Below are 22,300 nucleotides of genomic sequence, written 5' to 3'. Positions count from 1 at the left end.
TACGTTATACGTTATACGTTATACGTTATACGTTATACGTTATACGTTATACGTTATACGTTATACGTTATACGTTATACGTTATTGGTTATACGTTATACTTTATACGTTATACGTTATACGTTATACGTTATACGTTATAGGTTATACGTTATACGTTATACGTTATACCCTATACGTTATACGTTATACGTTATACGTTATACGTTATACGTTATACGTTATACGTGATACGTTATACGTTATACGTTATACGTTATACGTTATACGTTATACGTTATACGTTATACGTTATACGTTATACGTTATACGTTATACGTTATACGTTATACGTTATACGTTATACGTTATACGTTATACGTTATACGTTATACGTTATGCGTTATACGTTATACGTTATACGTTATACGTTATACGTTATACGTAATACGTTATACGTTATACGTTATGCGTTATTCGCTATACGTTATGCGTTATACGATATACGTTATACGTTATACGTTATACGTTATACGTTATACGTTATACGTTATACGTTATACGTTATACGTTATACGTTATACGTTATACGTTATACGTTATACGTTATACGTTATGCGTTATTCGCTATACGTTATGCGTTATACGATATACGTTATACGTTTTACGTTCTTCGTTATACGTTCTTCGTTACACGTTATACGTTATACGTTATACGTTATACGTTATACCTTATACGTTATACGTTATACGTTATACGTTATACGTTATACGTTATACGTTCTTCGTTACACGTTATACGTTATACGTTATACGTTATACGTTATACGTTATACGTTATACGTTATACGTTATACGTTATACGTTATACGTTATACGTTATACGTTATACGTTATACGTTATACGTTATACGTTATACGTTATACGTTATACGTTATACGTTATACGTTATACGTTATACGTCATACGTTATACGTTATACGTTATACGTTATTCGTTATACGTTATACGTTATAGGTTATACGTAATACGTTATACGTTATACGTTACACGTCGTACGTTATACGTTATACGTTATACGTTATACGTTATACGTTATAGGTTATACGTTATACGTTATACGTTATACCCTATACGTTATACGTTATACGTTATACGTTATACGTTATACGTTATAGGTCATACCTTATACGTGATATGTCATACGTTAGACGTTATGCGTTATACGTTATACGTTATACGCTATACGTTATACGTTATACGTTATACGTTATACGATATACGTAATATGTAATACGTCATACGTTTTACGTTATACGTTATACATTATACGCTATACGTTTTACGTTATACTTTATACGTTATACGTTATACGTTATACGTTATACGTTATACGTTATACGTTATACGTTATACGTTATACGTTATACGTTATACGTTATACGTTATACTTTATGCGTTATACGTTATACGTTATACGTTATACGTTCTACGTTATACGTTGTACGTTATACGTTATACGTTATACGTTTTACCTTATACGTTATACGTTATACGTTATGCGTTATACGTTATACGTTATACGTTACACTTTATACGTTACACGTTATACGTTATACGTTATACGTTATACGTTATACGTTATACGTTATACGTTATAGGTTATACGTTATACGTTATACGTTATACGTTATACGTTATACGTTATGCGTTATACGTTATACGTTATACGTTATACGTTATACGTTATACGTTATAGGTTATACGTTATACGTGATACGTCATACGTTATACGTTATACGTTATACGTTATACGTTATACGTTATACGTTATACGTTCTTCGTTACACGTTATACGTTATACGTTATACGTTATACGTTATACGTTATACGTTATACGTTATACGTTATACGTTATACGTTATACGTTATACGTTATACGTTATACGTTATACGTTATACGTTATACGTTATACGTTATACGTTATACGTTATACGTTATACGTTATACGTTATACGTCATACGTTATACGTTATACGTTATACGTTATTCGTTATACGTTATACGTTATAGGTTATACGTAATACGTTATACGTTATACGTTACACGTCGTACGTTATACGTTATACGTTATACGTTATACGTTATACGTTATACGTTATACGTTATAGGTTATACGTTATACGTTATACGTTATACCCTATACGTTATACGTTATACGTTATACGTTATACGTTATACGTTATAGGTCATACCTTATACGTGATATGTCATACGTTAGACGTTATGCGTTATACGTTATACGTTATACGCTATACGTTATACGTTATACGTTATACGTTATACGATATACGTAATATGTAATACGTCATACGTTTTACGTTATACGTTATACATTATACGCTATACGTTTTACGTTATACTTTATACGTTATACGTTATACGTTATACGTTATACGTTATACGTTATACGTTATACGTTATACGTTATACGTTATACGTTATACGTTATACGTTATACTTTATGCGTTATACGTTATACGTTATACGTTATACGTTCTACGTTATACGTTATACGTTATACGTTATGCGTTATACGTTATACGTTATACGTTATACGTTATACGTTATACGTTATAGGTTATACGTTATACGTGATACGTCATACGTTATACGTTATACGTTATGCGTTATACGTTATACGTTATACGTTATACGTTATACGTTATACGTTATAGGTTATACGTTATACGTGATACGTCATACGTTATACGTTATACGTTATACGTTATACGTTATGCGTTATTCGCTATACGTTATGCGTTATACGATATACGTTATACGTTATACGTTATACGTTATACGTTATACGTTATACGTTATACGTTATACGTTATACGTTATACGTTATACGTTATACGTTATACGTTATACGTTATACGTTATGCGTTATTCGCTATACGTTATGCGTTATACGATATACGTTATACGTTTTACGTTCTTCGTTATACGTTCTTCGTTACACGTTATACGTTATACGTTATACGTTATACGTTATACCTTATACGTTATACGTTATACGTTATACGTTATACGTTATACGTTCTTCGTTACACGTTATACGTTATACGTTATACGTTATACGTTATACGTTATACGTTATACGTTATACGTTATACGTTATACGTTATACGTTATACGTTATACGTTATACGTTATACGTTATACGTTATACGTTATACGTTATACGTTATACGTTATACGTTATACGTTATACGTTATACGTCATACGTTATACGTTATACGTTATACGTTATTCGTTATACGTTATACGTTATTGGTTATACGTAATACGTTATACGTTATACGTTACACGTCGTACGTTATACGTTATACGTTATACGTTATACGTTATACGTTATAGGTTATACGTTATACGTTATACGTTATACCCTATACGTTATACGTTATACGTTATACGTTATACGTTATACGTTATAGGTCATACCTTATACGTGATATGTCATACGTTAGACGTTATGCGTTATACGTTATACGTTATACGCTATACGTTATACGTTATACGTTATACGTTATACGATATACGTAATATGTAATACGTCATACGTTTTACGTTATACGTTATACATTATACGCTATACGTTTTACGTTATACTTTATACGTTATACGTTATACGTTATACGTTATACGTTATACGTTATACGTTATACGTTATACGTTATACGTTATACGTTATACGTTATACGTTATACTTTATGCGTTATACGTTATACGTTATACGTTATACGTTCTACGTTATACGTTGTACGTTATACGTTATACGTTATACGTTTTACCTTATACGTTATACGTTATACGTTATGCGTTATACGTTATACGTTATACGTTACACTTTATACGTTACACGTTATACGTTATACGTTATACGTTATACGTTATACGTTATACGTTATACGTTATAGGTTATACGTTATACGTTATACGTTATACGTTATACGTTATACGTTATGCGTTATACGTTATACGTTATACGTTATACGTTATACGTTATACGTTATAGGTTATACGTTATACGTTATACGTGATACGTCATACGTTATACGTTATACGTTATACGTTATACGTTATACGTTATACGTTATACGTTATACGTTATACGTTATACGTTATACGTTATACGTTATACGTTATACGTTATACGTTATACGTTATACGTTATACGTTATACGTTATACGTTATACGTTATACGTTATACGTTATACGTTATACGTTATACGTTATACGTTATACGTTATACGTTATACGTTATACGTTATACGTTATACGTTATACGTTATACGTTATACGTTATACGTTATACGTTATACGTTATACGTTATACGTTATACGTTATACTTTATGCGTTATACTTTATGCGTTATACGTTATGCGTTATACGTTATACGTTATACGTTATACGTTATACGTTATACGTTATACGTTATACGTTATTGGTTATACGTTATACTTTATACGTTATACGTTATACGTTATACGTTATACGTTATACGTTATACGTTATACGTTATACGTTCTACGTTATACGTTGTACGTTATACGTTATACGTTATACGTTTTACCTTATACGTTATACGTTATGCGTTATACGTTATACGTTATACGTTACACGTTATACGTTACACGTTATACGTTATACGTTATACGTTATACGTTATACGTTATACGTTATACGTTATACGTTATACGTTATACGTTATACGTTATGCGTTATACGTTATACGTTATACGTTATACGTTATACGTTATACGTTATACGTTATACGTTATACGTTATACGTTATAGGTTATACGTTATACGTTATACGTTATACGTTATACGTTATGCGTTATTTGCTATACGTTATGCGTTATACGATATACGTTATACGTTTTACGTTCTTCGTTATACGTTCTTCGTTACACGTTATACGTTATACGTTATACGTTATACGTTATACGTTATACCTTATACGTTATACCTTATATGTTATACGTTCTTCGTTACACGTTATACGTTATACGTTATACGTTATACGTTATACGTTATACGTTATACGTTATACGTTATACGTTATACGTTATACGTTATACGTTATACGTTATACGTTATACGTTATACGTTATACGTTATACGTTATACGTTATACGTTATACGTTATACGTTATACGTTATACGTTATACGTTATACGTCATACGTTATACGTTATACGTTATACGTTATACGTTATACGTTATACGTTATACGTTATACGTTATACGTTATTCGTTATACGTTATACGTTATAGGTTATACGTAATACGTTATACGTTATACGTTACACGTCATACGTTATACGTTATACGTTATGCGTTATACGTTATACGTTATACGTTATAGGTTATACGTTATACGTTATACGTTATACCCTATACGTTATACGTTATACGTTATACGTTATACGTTATACGTTATAGGTCATACCTTATACGTGATATGTCATACGTTAGACGCTATGCGTTATACGTTATACGTTATACGTTATACGTTATACGTTATACGTTATACGTTATACGTTATACGTTATACGTTATACGTTATACGTTATACGATATACGTAATATGTAATACGTCATACGTTTTACGTTATACGTTATACGTTATACGTTATACGTTATACGTTATACGTTATACGTTATACGTTATGCGTTATACGTTATACGTTATACGTTATACGTTATACGTTATACGTTATACGTTATACGTTATACGTTATACGTTATAGGTTATACGTTATACGTTATACGTTATACGTTATACGTTATGCGTTATTTGCTATACGTTATGCGTTATACGATATACGTTATACGTTTTACGTTCTTCGTTATACGTTCTTCGTTACACGTTATACGTTATACGTTATACGTTATACGTTATACGTTATACCTTATACGTTATACGTTATATGTTATACGTTCTTCGTTACACGTTATACGTTATACGTTATACGTTATACGTTATACGTTATACGTTATACGTTATACGTTATACGTTATACGTTATACGTTATACGTTATACGTTATACGTTATACGTTATACGTTATACGTTATACGTTATACGTTATACGTTATACGTTATACGTTATACGTTATACGTTATACGTTATACGTTATACGTTATACGTTATACGTTATACGTTATACGTCGTACGTTATACGTTATACGTTATACGTTATACGTTATACGTTATAGGTTATACGTTATACGTTATACGTTATACCCTATACGTTATACGTTATACGTTATACGTTATACGTTATACGTTATAGGTCATACCTTATACGTGATATGTCATACGTTAGACGTTATGCGTTATACGTTATACGTTATACGCTATACGTTATACGTTATACGTTATACGTTATACGATATACGTAATATGTAATACGTCATACGTTTTACGTTATACGTTATACATTATACGCTATACGTTTTACGTTATACTTTATACGTTATACGTTATACGTTATACGTTATACGTTATACGTTATACGTTATACGTTATACGTTATACGTTATACGTTATACGTTATACGTTATACTTTATGCGTTATACGTTATACGTTATACGTTATACGTTCTACGTTATACGTTGTACGTTATACGTTATACGTTATACGTTTTACCTTATACGTTATACGTTATACGTTATGCGTTATACGTTATACGTTATACGTTACACTTTATACGTTACACGTTATACGTTATACGTTATACGTTATACGTTATACGTTATACGTTATACGTTATAGGTTATACGTTATACGTTATACGTTATACGTTATACGTTATACGTTATGCGTTATACGTTATACGTTATACGTTATACGTTATACGTTATACGTTATAGGTTATACGTTATACGTGATACGTCATACGTTATACGTTATACGTTATACGTTATACGTTATACGTTATACGTTATACGTTATACGTTATACGTTATACGTTATACGTTATACGTTATACGTTATACGTTATACGTTATACGTTATACGTTATACGTTATACGTTATACGTTATACGTTATACGTTATACGTTATACGTTATACGTTATACGTTATACGTTATACGTTATACGTTATACGTTATACTTTATGCGTTATACTTTATGCGTTATACGTTATACGTTATACGTTATACGTTATACGTTATACGTTATACGTTATACGTTATACGTTATACGTTATACGTTATACGTTATTGGTTATACGTTATACTTTATACGTTATACGTTATAGGTTATACGTTATACGTTATACGTTATACGTTATGCGTTATACGTTATGCGTTATACGTTATACGTTATACGTTATACGTTATACGTTATACGTTATAGGTTATACGTTATACGTGATACGTCATACGTTATACGTTATACGTTATACGTTATACGTTATACGTTATACGTTATACGTTATACGTTATACGTTATACGTTATACGTTATACGTTATACGTTATACGTTATACGTTATACGTTATACGTTATACGTTATACGTTATACGTTATACGTTATACGTTATACGTTATACGTTATACGTTATACGTTATACGTTATACGTTATACGTTATACGTTATACGTTATACGTTATACGTTATACGTTATACGTTATACGTTATACGTTATACGTTATACGTTATACGTTATACGTTATACGTTATACGTTATACGTTATACGTTATACGTTATACGTTATACGTTATACGTTATACGTTATACGTTATACGTTATACGTTATACTTTATGCGTTATACTTTATGCGTTATACGTTATACGTTATACGTTATACGTTATACGTTATACGTTATACGTTATACGTTATACGTTATACGTTATTGGTTATACGTTATACTTTATACGTTATACGTTATACGTTATACGTTATACGTTATACGTTATACGTTATACGTTATACGTTCTACGTTATACGTTGTACGTTATACGTTGTACGTTATACGTTTTACCTTATACGTTATACGTTATGCGTTATACGTTATACGTTATACGTTACACGTTATACGTTACACGTTATACGTTATACGTTATACGTTATACGTTATACGTTATACGTTATACGTTATACGTTATACGTTATACGTTATACGTTATACGTTATACGTTATACGTTATGCGTTATACGTTATGCGTTATACGTTATACGTTATACGTTATACGTTATACGTTATACGTTATACGTTATACGTTATACGTTATACGTTATACGTTATAGGTTATACGTTATACGTTATACGTTATACGTTATACGTTATGCGTTATTTGCTATACGTTATGCGTTATACGATATACGTTATACGTTTTACGTTCTTCGTTATACGTTCTTCGTTACACGTTATACGTTATACGTTATACGTTATACGTTATACGTTATACGTTATACGTGATACGTCATACGTTATACGTTATACGTTATACGTTATACGTTATACGTTATACGTTATACGTTATACGTTATACGTTATACGTTATACGTTATACGTTATACGTTATACGTTATACGTTATACGTTATACGTTATACGTTATACGTTATACGTTATACGTTATACGTTATACGTTATACGTTATACGTTATACGTTATACGTTATACGTTATACGTTATACGTTATACGTTATACGTTATACGTTATACGTTATACGTTATACGTTATACGTTATACGTTATACGTTATACGTTATACGTTATACGTTATACGTTATACGTTATACGTTATACGTTATACGTTATACGTTATACGTTATACGTTATACGTTATACGTTATACGTTATACGTTATACTTTATGCGTTATACTTTATGCGTTATACGTTATACGTTATACGTTATACGTTATACGTTATACGTTATACGTTATACGTTATACGTTATACGTTATTGGTTATACGTTATACTTTATACGTTATACGTTATACGTTATACGTTATACGTTATACGTTATACGTTATACGTTATACGTTCTACGTTATACGTTGTACGTTATACGTTGTACGTTATACGTTTTACCTTATACGTTATACGTTATGCGTTATACGTTATACGTTATACGTTACACGTTATACGTTACACGTTATACGTTATACGTTATACGTTATACGTTATACGTTATACGTTATACGTTATACGTTATACGTTATACGTTATACGTTATACGTTATACGTTATACGTTATGCGTTATACGTTATGCGTTATACGTTATACGTTATACGTTATACGTTATACGTTATACGTTATACGTTATACGTTATACGTTATACGTTATACGTTATAGGTTATACGTTATACGTTATACGTTATACGTTATACGTTATGCGTTATTTGCTATACGTTATGCGTTATACGATATACGTTATACGTTTTACGTTCTTCGTTATACGTTCTTCGTTACACGTTATACGTTATACGTTATACGTTATACGTTATACGTTATACCTTATACGTTATACGTTATATGTTATACGTTCTTCGTTACACGTTATACGTTATACGTTATACGTTATACGTTATACGTTATACGTTATACGTTATACGTTATACGTTATACGTTATACGTTATACGTTATACGTTATACGTTATACGTTATACGTTATACGTTATACGTTATACGTTATACGTTATACGTTATACGTTATACGTTATACGTTATACGTCATACGTTATACGTTATACGTTATACGTTATACGTTATACGTTATACGTTATACGTTATACGTTATACGTTATACGTTATTCGTTATACGTTATACGTTATAGGTTATACGTAATACGTTATACGTTATACGTTACACGTCATACGTTATACGTTATACGTTATGCGTTATACGTTATACGTTATACGTTATAGGTTATACGTTATACGTTATACGTTATACCCTATACGTTATACGTTATACGTTATACGTTATACGTTATACGTTATACGTTATAGGTCATACCTTATACGTGATATGTCATACGTTAGACGCTATGCGTTATACGTTATACGTTATACGTTATACGTTATACGTTATACGTTATACGTTATACGTTATACGTTATACGTTATACGATATACGTAATATGTAATACGTCATACGTTTTACGTTATACGTTATACATTATACGCTATACATTTTACGTTATACGTTATACGTTATACGTTATACGTTATACGTTATACGTTATACGTTATACGTTATACGTTATACGTTACACGTTATAGGTTATACGTTATACGTGATAAGTCATACGTTATACGTTATACGTTATACGTTATAAGTTATACGTTATACGTTATACGTTATACGTTATACGTTATACGTTATACGTTATACGTTATACGTTATACGTTATACGTTTTACCATATACGTTATACGTTATACGTTATACGTTATACGTTATACGTTATACGTTACACGTTATACGTTATACGTTATTCGTTATACGTTATACGTTATACGTTATACGTTATACGTTATACGTTATACGTTATACGTTATACGTTATACGTTATACGTTATACGTTATACGTTATACGTTATACGTTATGCGTTATACGTTATACGTTATACGTTATACGTTATACGTTATACGTTATACGTTATACGTTATACGTTATACGTTATACGTTATACGTTATACGTTATACGTTATGCGTTATTCGCTATACGATATGCGTTATACGATATACGTTATACGTTTTACGTTCTTCGTTACACGTTATACGTTATACGTTATACGTTATACGTTATACGTTATACGTTATACGTTCTACGTTATACGTTGTACGTTATACGTTATACGTTATACGTTTTACCTTATACGTTATACGTTATGCGTTATACGTTATACGTTATACGTTACACGTTATACGTTACACGTTATACGTTATACGTTATACGTTATAGGTTATACGTTATACGTTATACGTTATACGTTATACGTTATGCGTTATTTGCTATACGTTATGCGTTATACGATATACGTTATACGTTTTACGTTCTTCGTTATACGTTCTTCGTTACACGTTATACGTTATACGTTATACGTTATACGTTACACGTTATACGTTACACGTTATACGTTATACGTTATACGTTATACGTTATACGTTATACGTTATACGTTATACGTTATACGTTATACGTTATACGTTATACGTTATACGTTATACGTTATACGTTATACGTTATGCGTTATACGTTATACGTTATACGTTATACGTTATACGTTATACGTTATACGTTATACGTTATACGTTATACGTTATAGGTTATACGTTATACGTTATACGTTATACGTTATACGTTATGCGTTATTTGCTATACGTTATGCGTTATACGATATACGTTATACGTTTTACGTTCTTCGTTATACGTTCTTCGTTACACGTTATACGTTATACGTTATACGTTATACGTTATACGTTATACGTTATACTTTATGCGTTATACTTTATGCGTTATACGTTATACGTTATACGTTATACGTTATACGTTATACGTTATACGTTATACGTTATACGTTATACGTTATACGTTATACGTTATTGGTTATACGTTATACTTTATACGTTATACGTTATAGGTTATACGTTATACGTTATACGTTATACGTTATGCGTTATACGTTATGCGTTATACGTTATACGTTATACGTTATACGTTATACGTTATACGTTATAGGTTATACGTTATACGTGATACGTCATACGTTATACGTTATACGTTATACGTTATACGTTATACGTTATACGTTATACGTTATACGTTATACGTTATACGTTATACGTTATACGTTATACGTTATACGTTATACGTTATACGTTATACGTTATACGTTATACGTTATACGTTATACGTTATACGTTATACGTTATACGTTATACGTTATACGTTATACGTTATACGTTATACGTTATACGTTATACGTTATACGTTATACGTTATACGTTATACGTTATACGTTATACGTTATACGTTATACGTTATACGTTATACGTTATACGTTATACGTTATACGTTATACGTTATACGTTATACGTTATACGTTATACGTTATACGTTATACGTTATACGTTATACGTTATACGTTATACGTTATACTTTATGCGTTATACTTTATGCGTTATACGTTATACGTTATACGTTATACGTTATACGTTATACGTTATACGTTATACGTTATACGTTATACGTTATTGGTTATACGTTATACTTTATACGTTATACGTTATACGTTATACGTTATACGTTATACGTTATACGTTATACGTTATACGTTCTACGTTATACGTTGTACGTTATACGTTGTACGTTATACGTTTTACCTTATACGTTATACGTTATGCGTTATACGTTATACGTTATACGTTACACGTTATACGTTACACGTTATACGTTATACGTTATACGTTATACGTTATACGTTATACGTTATACGTTATACGTTATACGTTATACGTTATACGTTATACGTTATACGTTATACGTTATGCGTTATACGTTATGCGTTATACGTTATACGTTATACGTTATACGTTATACGTTATACGTTATACGTTATACGTTATACGTTATACGTTATACGTTATAGGTTATACGTTATACGTTATACGTTATACGTTATACGTTATGCGTTATTTGCTATACGTTATGCGTTATACGATATACGTTATACGTTTTACGTTCTTCGTTATACGTTCTTCGTTACACGTTATACGTTATACGTTATACGTTATACGTTATACGTTATACCTTATACGTTATACGTTATATGTTATACGTTCTTCGTTACACGTTATACGTTATACGTTATACGTTATACGTTATACGTTATACGTTATACGTTATACGTTATACGTTATACGTTATACGTTATACGTTATACGTTATACGTTATACGTTATACGTTATACGTTATACGTTATACGTTATACGTTATACGTTATACGTTATACGTTATACGTTATACGTCATACGTTATACGTTATACGTTATACGTTATACGTTATACGTTATACGTTATACGTTATACGTTATACGTTATACGTTATTCGTTATACGTTATACGTTATAGGTTATACGTAATACGTTATACGTTATACGTTACACGTCATACGTTATACGTTATACGTTATGCGTTATACGTTATACGTTATACGTTATAGGTTATACGTTATACGTTATACGTTATACCCTATACGTTATACGTTATACGTTATACGTTATACGTTATACGTTATACGTTATAGGTCATACCTTATACGTGATATGTCATACGTTAGACGCTATGCGTTATACGTTATACGTTATACGTTATACGTTATACGTTATACGTTATACGTTATACGTTATACGTTATACGTTATACGATATACGTAATATGTAATACGTCATACGTTTTACGTTATACGTTATACATTATACGCTATACATTTTACGTTATACGTTATACGTTATACGTTATACGTTATACGTTATACGTTATACGTTATACGTTATACGTTATACGTTACACGTTATAGGTTATACGTTATACGTGATAAGTCATACGTTATACGTTATACGTTATACGTTATAAGTTATACGTTATACGTTATACGTTATACGTTATACGTTATACGTTATACGTTATACGTTATACGTTATACGTTATACGTTTTACCATATACGTTATACGTTATACGTTATACGTTATACGTTATACGTTATACGTTACACGTTATACGTTATACGTTATTCGTTATACGTTATACGTTATACGTTATACGTTATACGTTATACGTTATACGTTATACGTTATACGTTATACGTTATACGTTATACGTTATACGTTATACGTTATACGTTATGCGTTATACGTTATACGTTATACGTTATACGTTATACGTTATACGTTATACGTTATACGTTATACGTTATACGTTATACGTTATACGTTATACGTTATACGTTATGCGTTATTCGCTATACGATATGCGTTATACGATATACGTTATACGTTTTACGTTCTTCGTTACACGTTATACGTTATACGTTATACGTTATACGTTATACGTTATACGTTATACGTTCTACGTTATACGTTGTACGTTATACGTTATACGTTATACGTTTTACCTTATACGTTATACGTTATGCGTTATACGTTATACGTTATACGTTACACGTTATACGTTACACGTTATACGTTATACGTTATACGTTATAGGTTATACGTTATACGTTATACGTTATACGTTATACGTTATGCGTTATTTGCTATACGTTATGCGTTATACGATATACGTTATACGTTTTACGTTCTTCGTTATACGTTCTTCGTTACACGTTATACGTTATACGTTATACGTTATACGTTACACGTTATACGTTACACGTTATACGTTATACGTTATACGTTATACGTTATACGTTATACGTTATACGTTATACGTTATACGTTATACGTTATACGTTATACGTTATACGTTATACGTTATACGTTATACGTTATGCGTTATACGTTATACGATATATGTTATACGTTCTTCGTTACACGTTATACGTTATACGTTATACGTTATACGTTATACGTTATACGTTATACGTTATACGTTATACGTTATACGTTATACGTTATACGTTATACGTTATACGTTATACGTTATACGTTATACGTTATACGTTATACGTTATACGTTATACGTTATACGTTATACGTTATACGTTATACGTTATACGTTATACGTCATACGTTATACGTTATACGTTATACGTTATACGTTATACGTTATACGTTATACGTTATACGTTATACGTTATACGTTATTCGTTATACGTTATACGTTATAGGTTATACGTAATACGTTATACGTTATACGTTACACGTCATACGTTATACGTTATACGTTATGCGTTATACGTTATACGTTATACGTTATAGGTTATACGTTATACGTTATACGTTATACCCTATACGTTATACGTTATACGTTATACGTTATACGTTATACGTTATAGGTCATACCTTATACGTGATATGTCATACGTTAGACGCTATGCGTTATACGTTATACGTTATACGTTATACGTTATACGTTATACGTTATACGTTATACGTTATACGTTATACGTTATACGATATACGTAATATGTAATACGTCATACGTTTTACGTTATACGTTATACATTATACGCTATACATTTTACGTTATACGTTATACGTTATACGTTATACGTTATACGTTATACGTTATACGTTATACGTTATACGTTATACGTTATACGTTATACGTTATACGTTACACGTTATAGGTTATACGTTATACGTGATAAGTCATACGTTATACGTTATACGTTATACGTTATAAGTTATACGTTATACGTAATACGTTATACGTTATACGTTATACGTTATACGTTATACGTTATACGTTATACGTTTTACCATATACGTTATACGTTATACGTTATACGTTATACGTTATACGTTATACGTTACACGTTATACGTTATACGTTATTCGTTATACGTTATACGTTATACGTTATACGTTATACGTTATACGTTATACGTTATACGTTATACGTTATACGTTATACGTTATACGTTATACGTTATACGTTATACGTTATACGTTATACGTTATACGTTATACCTTATACGTTATACGTTATACGTTATACGTTATACGTTATACGTTATACGTTATACGTTATACGTTATACGTTATACGTTATACGTTATACGTTATACGTTATACGTTATGCGTTATACTTTATGCGTTATACTTTATGCGTTATACGTTATACGTTATACGTTATACGTTATACGTTATACGTTATACGTTATACGTTATTCGTTATACGTTATTGGTTATACGTTATACTTTATACGTTATACGTTATACGTTATACGTTATACGTTATACGTTATACGTTATACGTTATACGTTATACGTTATACGTTCTACGTTATACGTTGTACGTTATACGTTATACGTTATACGTTTTACCTTATACGTTATACGTTATGCGTTATACGTTATACGTTATACGTTACACGTTATACGTTACACGTTATACGTTATACGTTATACGTTATACGTTATACGTTATACGTTATACGTTATACGTTATACGTTATACGTTATACGTTATACGTTATACGTTATACGTTATGCGTTATACGTTATACGTTATACGTTATACGTTATACGTTATACGTTATACGTTATACGTTATACGTTATACGTTATAGGTTATACGTTATACGTTATACGTTATACGTTATACGTTATGCGTTATTTGCTATACGTTATGCGTTATACGATATACGTTATACGTTTTACGTTCTTCGTTATACGTTCTTCGTTACACGTTATACGTTATACGTTATACGTTATACGTTATACGTTATACCTTATACGTTATACGTTATATGTTATACGTTCTTCGTTACACGTTATACGTTATACGTTATACGTTATACGTTATACGTTATACGTTATACGTTATACGTTATACGTTATACGTAATACGTTATACGTTATACGTTATACGTTATACGTTATACGTTATACGTTATACGTTATACGTTATACGTTATACGTTATACGTTATACGTTATACGTTATACGTTATACGTTATACGTCATACGTTATACGTTATACGTTATACGTTATACGTTATACGTTATACGTTATACGTTATACGTTATACGTTATTCGTTATACGTTATACGTTATAGGTTATACGTAATACGTTATACGTTATACGTTACACGTCATACGTTATACGTTATACGTTATGCGTTATACGTTATACGTTATACGTTATAGGTTATACGTTATACGTTATACGTTATACCCTATACGTTATACGTTATACGTTATACGTTATACGTTATACGTTATAGGTCATACCTTATACGTGATATGTCATACGTTAGACGCTATGCGTTATACGTTATACGTTATACGTTATACGTTATACGTTATACGTTATACGTTATACGTTATACGTTATACGTTATACGTTATACGATATACGTAATATGTAATACGTCATACGTTTTACGTTATACGTTATACATTATACGCTATACATTTTACGTTATACGTTATACGTTATACGTTATACGTTATACGTTATACGTTATACGTTATACGTTATACGTTATACGTTACACGTTATAGGTTATACGTTATACGTTACACGTTATAGGTTATACGTTATACGTGATAAGTCATACGTTATACGTTATACGTTATACGTTATAAGTTATACGTTATACGTTATACGTTATACGTTATACGTTATACGTTATGCGTTATTCGCTATACGATATGCGTTATACGATATACGTTATACGTTTTACGTTCTTCGTTATACGTTCTTCGTTACACGTTATACGTTATACGTTATACGTTATACGTTATACGTTATACCTTATACGTTATACGTTATACGTTATACGTTCTTCGTTACACGTTATACGTTATACGTTATACGTTATACGTTATACGTTATACGTTATACGTTATACGTTATACGTTATACGTTATACGTTATACGTTATACGTTATACGTTATACGTTATACGTTATACGTTATACGTTATACGTTATACGTTATACGTTATACGTTATACGTTATGCGTTATACGTTATACGTTATACGTTATACGTTATACGTTATACGTTATGCGTTATACGTTATACGTTATACGTTATACGTTATACGTTATACGTTATACGTTATACGTTATACGTTATACGTTATAGGTTATACGTTATACGTGATACGTCATACGTTATACGTTATACGTTATACGTTATACGTTATACGTTATACGTTATACGTTATACGTTATACGTTATACGTTATACGTTATACGTTATACGTTATACGTTATACGTTATACGTTATACGTTATACGTTATACGTTATACGTTATACGTTATACGTTATACGTTATACGTTATACGTTATACGTTATACGTTATACGTTATACGTTATACTTTATGCGTTATACTTTATGCGTTATACGTTATGCGTTATACGTTATACGTTATACGTTATACGTTATACGTTATACGTTATACGTTATACGTTATTGGTTATACGTTATACTTTATACGTTATACGTTATAGGTTATACGTTATACGTTATACGTTATACGTTATACGTTATACGTTATGCGTTATACGTTATACGTTATACGTTATACGTTATACGTTATACGTTATAGGTTATACGTTATACGTGATACGTCATACGTTATACGTTATACGTTATACGTTATACGTTATACGTTATACGTTATACGTTATACGTTATACGTTATACGTTATACGTTATACGTTATACGTTATACGTTATACGTTATACGTTATACGTTATACGTTATACGTTATACGTTATACGTTATACGTTATACGTTATACGTTATACGTTATACGTTGTACGTTATACGTTATACGTTATACGTTATACGTTATACGTTATACGTTATACGTTATACGTTATACGTTATACGTTATACGTTATACGTTATACGTTATACGTTATACGTTATACGTTATACGTTATACGTTATACGTTATACGTTATACGTTATACGTTATACGTTATACTTTATGCGTTATACTTTATGCGTTATACGTTATACGTTATACGTTATACGTTATACGTTATACGTTATACGTTATACGTTATGCGTTATACGTTATTGGTTATACGTTATACTTTATACGTTATACGTTATACGTTATACGTTATACGTTATACGTTATACGTTATACGTTATACGTTATACGTTATACGTTATACGTTATACGTTATACGTTATACGTTATACGTTATACGTTATACGTTATACGTTATACGTTATACGTTATACGTTATACGTTATACGTTATACGTTATACGTTATACGTTATACGTTATACGTTATACGTTATACGTTATACGTTATGCGTTATGCGTTATACGTTATACGTTATACGTTATACGTTATACGTTATACGTTATACGTTATACGTTATACGTTATACGTTATACGTTATACGTTATACGTTATGCGTTATTCGCTATACGATATGCGTTATACGATATACGTTATACGTTTTACGTTCTTCGTTACACGTTATACGTTATACGTTATACGTTATACGTTATACGTTATACGTTATACGTTCTACGTTATACGTTGTACGTTATACGTTATACGTTATACGTTTTACCTTATACGTTATACGTTATGCGTTATACGTTATACGTTATACGTTACACGTTATACGTTACACGTTATACGTTATACGTTATACGTTATAGGTTATACGTTATACGTTATACGTTATACGTTATACGTTATGCGTTATTTGCTATACGTTATGCGTTATACGATATACGTTATACGTTTTACGTTCTTCGTTATACGTTCTTCGTTACACGTTATACGTTATACGTTATACGTTATACGTTACACGTTATACGTTACACGTTATACGTTATACGTTATATGTTATACGTTATACGTTATACGTTATACGTTATACGTTATACGTTATACGTTATACGTTATACGTTATACGTTATACGTTATACGTTATACGTTATGCGTTATACGTTATACGTTATACGTTATACGTTATACGTTATACGTTATACGTTATACGTTATACGTTATACGTTATAGGTTATACGTTATACGTTATACGTTATACGTTATACGTTATGCGTTATTTGCTATACGTTATGCGTTATACGATATACGTTATACGTTTTACGTTCTTCGTTATACGTTCTTCGTTACACGTTATACGTTATACGTTATACGTTATACGTTATACGTTATACCTTATACGTTATACGTTATATGTTATACGTTCTTCGTTACACGTTATACGTTATACGTTATACGTTATACGTTATACGTTATACGTTATACGTTATACGTTATACGTTATACGTTATACGTTATACGTTATACGTTATACGTTATACGTTATACGTTATACGTTATACGTTATACGTTATACGTTATACGTTATACGTTATACGTTATACGTTATACGTTATACGTCATACGTTATACGTTATACGTTATACGTTATACGTTATACGTTATACGTTATACGTTATACGTTATACGTTATTCGTTATACGTTATACGTTATAGGTTATACGTAATACGTTATACGTTATACGTTACACGTCATACGTTATACGTTATACGTTATGCGTTATACGTTATACGTTATACGTTATAGGTTATACGTTATACGTTATACGTTATACCCTATACGTTATACGTTATACGTTATACGTTATACGTTATACGTTATAGGTCATACCTTATACGTGATATGTCATACGTTAGACGCTATGCGTTATACGTTATACGTTATACGTTATACGTTATACGTTATACGTTATACGTTATACGTTATACGTTATACGTTATACGATATACGTAATATGTAATACGTCATACGTTTTACGTTATACGTTATACATTATACGCTATACATTTTACGTTATACGTTATACGTTATACGTTATACGTTATACGTTATACGTTATACGTTATACGTTATACGTTATACGTTATACGTTATACGTTATACGTTACACGTTATAGGTTATACGTTATACGTGATAAGTCATACGTTATACGTTATACGTTATACGTTATAAGTTATACGTTATACGTAATACGTTATACGTTATACGTTATACGTTATACGTTATACGTTATACGTTATACGTTTTACCATATACGTTATACGTTATACGTTATACGTTATACGTTATACGTTATACGTTACACGTTATACGTTATACGTTATTCGTTATACGTTATACGTTATACGTTATACGTTATACGTTATACGTTATACGTTATACGTTATACGTTATACGTTATACGTTATACGTTATACGTTATACGTTATACGTTATACGTTATACGTTATACGTTATACCTTATACGTTATACGTTATACGTTATACGTTATACGTTATACGTTATACGTTATACGTTATACGTTATACGTTATACGTTATACGTTATACGTTATACGTTATACGTTATACGTTATACGTTATACTTTATGCGTTATACTTTATGCGTTATACGTTATACGTTATACGTTATACGTTATACGTTATACGTTATACGTTATACGTTATACGTTATACGTTATTGGTTATACGTTATACTTTATACGTTATACGTTATACGTTATACGTTATACGTTATACGTTATACGTTATACGTTATACGTTATACGTTATACGTTCTACGTTATACGTTGCACGTTATACGTTATACGTTATACGTTTTACCTTATACGTTATACGTTATGCGTTATACGTTATACGTTATACGTTACACGTTATACGTTACACGTTATACGTTATACGTTATACGTTATACGTTATACGTTATACGTTATACGTTATACGTTATACGTTATACGTTATACGTTATACGTTATACGTTATACGTTATGCGTTATACGTTATACGTTATACGTTATACGTTATACGTTATACGTTATACGTTATACGTTATACGTTATACGTTATAGGTTATACGTTATACGTTATACGTTATACGTTATACGTTATGCGTTATTTGCTATACGTTATGCGTTATACGATATACGTTATACGTTTTACGTTCTTCGTTATACGTTCTTCGTTACACGTTATACGTTATACGTTATACGTTATACGTTATACGTTATACCTTATACGTTATACCTTATACGTTATACGTTATATGTTATACGTTCTTCGTTACACGTTATACGTTATACGTTATACGTTATACGTTATACGTTATACGTTATACGTTATACGTTATACGTTATACGTAATACGTTATACGTTATACGTTATACGTTATACGTTATACGTTATACGTTATACGTTATACGTTATACGTTATACGTTATACGTTATACGTTATACGTTATACGTCATACGTTATACGTTATACGTTATACGTTATACGTTATACGTTATACGTTATACGTTATACGTTATACGTTATTCGTTATACGTTATACGTTATAGGTTATACGTAATACGTTATACGTTATACGTTACACGTCATACGTTATACGTTATACGTTATGCGTTATACGTTATACGTTATACGTTATAGGTTATACGTTATACGTTATACGTTATACCCTATACGTTATACGTTATACGT

Source organism: Ptiloglossa arizonensis, unplaced genomic scaffold (assembly GCF_051014685.1).
Source record: "Ptiloglossa arizonensis isolate GNS036 unplaced genomic scaffold, iyPtiAriz1_principal scaffold0111, whole genome shotgun sequence".
Classification (NCBI taxonomy): Eukaryota; Metazoa; Arthropoda; class Insecta; order Hymenoptera; family Colletidae; genus Ptiloglossa; species Ptiloglossa arizonensis.
This window is presented reverse-complemented; position numbering follows the sequence as displayed.